This window comes from Heptranchias perlo, unplaced genomic scaffold (genome assembly GCF_035084215.1).
Source record: "Heptranchias perlo isolate sHepPer1 unplaced genomic scaffold, sHepPer1.hap1 HAP1_SCAFFOLD_66, whole genome shotgun sequence".
Taxonomy (NCBI): domain Eukaryota; kingdom Metazoa; phylum Chordata; class Chondrichthyes; order Hexanchiformes; family Hexanchidae; genus Heptranchias; species Heptranchias perlo.
In genome coordinates, this window is record NW_027139688.1 from 3534474 (window position 1) to 3538309 (window position 3836).

Genomic DNA, 3836 nt, shown 5'->3' on the forward strand with positions numbered 1-3836 from the left:
ACGAGGAGCACAGTTATCACTAGTGTTTGTGTGGTATACCATGAGTACCTGAGGATCGCGGTTATCTCGAGTGTAAGTGTGGTATACCATGAGTATCTGAGACACGCGGATATCTCTAGTGTAAGGGTTACCACAAGTACAGGAGGAGCACGGTCACATCTAATGTAAGTGTAGGGGCACCACTAGTACAGGAGGAGCACGGTCACCTCTATTGTAAGTGTTGGGGCACCACTAGTACAGGAGGAGCACGGTCACCTCTATTGTAAATGTAGGGGCACCACTAGTACAGGAGCAGCACGGTCACCTCTATTGTAAGTGTAGGGGACCCATTAGTACAGGAGGAGCACGGTCACCTCTATTGTAAGTGTTGGGGTACCACTAGTACAGGAGGAGCACGGTCACCTCTATTGTAAGTGTCGGGGCACCACTAGTACAGGAGGAGCACGGTCACCTCTATTGTAAGTGTAGGGGACCCACTAGTACAGGAGGAGCACGGTCACCTCTATTGTAAGTGTAGGGGACCCACTAGTACAGGAGGAGCACGGTCACCTCTATTGTAAGTGTAGGGGCACCACTATTACAGGTGGAGCACGGTCATCTCTATTGTAAGTGTAGGGGCACCACTAGTACCGGAGGAGCACGGTCACCTCTATTGTAAGTGTAGGGGCACCACTAGTACAGGTGGAGCACGGTCATCTCTATTGTAAGTGTAGGGGCACCACTAGTACCGGAGGAGCACGGTCACCTCTATTGTAAGTGTAGGGGCACCACTAGTACCGGAGGAGCACGGTCACCTCTATTGTAAGTGTCGGGGCACCACTAGTGCCGGAGGAGCACGGTCACCTCTATTGTAAGTGTAGGGGCACCACTAGTACAGGAGGAGCACGGTCACCTCTATTGTAAGTGTTGGGGCACCACTAGTACAGGAGGAGCACGGTCACCTCTATTGTAAGTGTAGGGGCACCACTAGTACAGGAGGAGCACGGTCACCTCTATTGTAAGTGTAGGGGCACCACTAGTACAGGAGGAGCACGGTCACCTCTATTGTAAGTGTCGGGGCACCACTATTGCCGGAGGAGCACGGTCACATCTAATGTAAGTGTAGGGGCACCACTAGTACAGGAGGAGCACGGTCACCTCTATTGTAAGTGTCGGGGCACCACTAGTACCGGAGGAGCACGGTCACCTCTATTGTAAGTGTCGGGGCACCACTAGTACAGGAGGAGCACGGTCACCTCTATTGTAAGTGTAGGGGCACCACGAGTACAGGAGGAGCACGGTCACCTCTATTGTAAGTGTAGGGGCACCACGAGTACCGGAGGAGCACGGTCACCTCTATTCTAAGTGTAGGGGTACCACTAGTACCGGAGGAGCACGGTCACCTCTATTGTAAGTGTAGGGGTACCACTAGTACAGGAGGAGCACGGTCACCTCTATTGTAAGTGTAGGGGTACCACTAGTACAGGAGAAGAGTGATCAGGTTTAATGCTGCAAGACTGAGGTCATCACCAGTATTGCAGGATTAGGTTCCGCACCTGTTGCTGGTGGAGTTGGGTCACCGGGAGTGAGTCCAAGGCAAGGTCAGGGCGATTACTTCAAATGTAGCTGCCTCCACCAGTCCTGTAGTTATAGGGTCAGGACGAGTACTGGGAGATTCCACTTTCCATTTGTAAAGAATGTTTTAAATGTGTGATTTTTTAAACTGTCCACTAATAATTCCAACTATTACTCTGAATTCGATGTCTCAGACCAAAAAAGAACTTCCCTTAGTCTATTTGACTGTGAGTAATGTTAATTATGATGTAACCTGATTGACTCCCTGCTGAATTGATATGGGTATAAATATAGTGATCCCTTCTCCCGTCTCAGCCAGGCACTAGTCAGAGACATTCAGCTCCGACAGAATTCATCCATTCTCACAGAAAATGGGGCAAATAACTACACTGCTGATAAAAGAGATTTACTACCCGATTCTCGCAGCCGTCGGTGTCCCAGGTGAGGTATTTTAACCTGTTAGTTGTTAATCGCTGTTAATTGTATCACTGTTCTTACCGCATGTTGGATAAGGTAACGTATTTCCCAGATGTCAGCATTACACAGTCAGTCGTTACCGGAACCAACTCGTGAACCATGGGTCTGCAATTTCTGCGTTCCCCTTCATCTGATCATTTCACTGATGTTACAATATTCTTTGAAGCTCCAACACAAGCGTTTTAGCGGAATTACGGACCGTTTCTTCACCCCGTGCAGAGTGAGCGCTGCAGCATCTCATTACACTGTGTGGGTCGCTTTCCCAAGTAGTGACTCGAATATTAATCCTGCTCTCACACTGCTCCGTGTTGATAATCACACCGAATGGAACAAAATGCTTTCAACAGGCATCTGCAAATATATTTGCAATCAGACACTGGAATATTATTTCTCTCCTCTCTCTTTCTTACAGCGAACTTGATGACAATTGTGATTCGCTCAAGAGGAAACTGCGGCCTTTCGAATTGTATCTCTGTCTACATGGTGGCCATGGCAACAGCGGATCTCCTGGTCATGATCATCAATATAATCGTGTATTATATTTTCAGTTATCACTTCCCACTTTCATTCCTCTCCCACACTCCCGTGTGTAGGTTCATTTTATACATGGCCACTGTCACCCTCGATTTGTCTGTTTGGTTCACCGTCTCTTTCACATTTGACCGTTTTGTAGCTCTCTGCTGCCGGAAGTTTAAAACCAATTATTGCACCGAGAGAACTGCGTCCGCGGTTATAACAACGGTCTCTGTCCTTATTTTTTTAAAGGACATCCCCATTTTGTTTGTATATTCATATGAACAAATAATTAACAAAGTTCAGTGGGGCTGCCGGTCCAGTGAGGCTTTTCTCTCCTCACCTCCAGCAATACCGTACGGCTGGTTTCACGGCATCTCGCTCATTTGGCTTCCTTTTACTTTAATTGCCTTGTTTAATTCTTTGACCATCAGACGGATTGCAATGGCGAATAGAACCCGCAGGAGACTCCGGGATCACAACAGTGAGAATCAGAGTGATCCAGAAATAGGGAACTGAAGGAAATCCATCATTTTACTGTTCACTATATCGGGCAGTTTTATACTGTTATGGCTGACAACTTCTGTGAGTTTTGTAACTACCAGACTGACAAACACCAATTATTACCGAGGGGACCGCACAAACCCAACATATATCGCCGCAGAAACCGGAGCGATGCTGAAGTATTTGAGTTGCTGTCCAAACACGTGTATTTATGCAGCTACCCAGAGGAAATTCAGAGAAGAGCTGAAGAAGCTGCTGAAATCTCCCTGGACACTGATTCTAAGATTGGTTAAAAATGAAAGAAATGCGAACTAGAGCTCCCATCGTGATACAAGATTTTACTTTCAGCCCCTATTCCAGTTTAGACTGAGGTTCCCTCTCCTTACCGCTACATAAACATGGTTCTTATAAAAACCCACTGGTCCGCGATTACAGATGTGATTTCAATTCCATTTCATGCTAACTTTGACCGAGAGTTTCTAAAGTTCATTGGCCGAGTGATTCCTAAAATATAAGGACATCCGCCGTTAAGTATGAAACGTCTCAGTGATGAAGTGAACTTTAATAGTGGAATAGAATGTTTGATCACCGAGTTTAATATCACTGTGCGAGGACGGTAATTAAATTCTGCCGTGTAATTGACAGGAAAATCCATCAGTTTTAGGTAAAGATGCGGTCGTTTAGAACTCCCGGAGAATTTACTTTTTCCGGGAAGTCTGATGAAAATATTTCTCGGACTGATGTCAGCTGCACCGACCGTCTCATCCCCTCTCCAGGGAATAAGGAGA

At 46.7% G+C, this 3836-nt stretch overlaps 1 pseudogene; it reads left to right on the top strand.

Annotated features, from left to right (window-relative positions):
* The first annotated feature begins 1925 nt into the window (after window positions 1-1925).
* LOC137318181 (probable G-protein coupled receptor 139) lies at window positions 1926-3363 on the top strand (annotated as a pseudogene).
* Window positions 3364-3836: the final 473 nt, after the last annotated feature.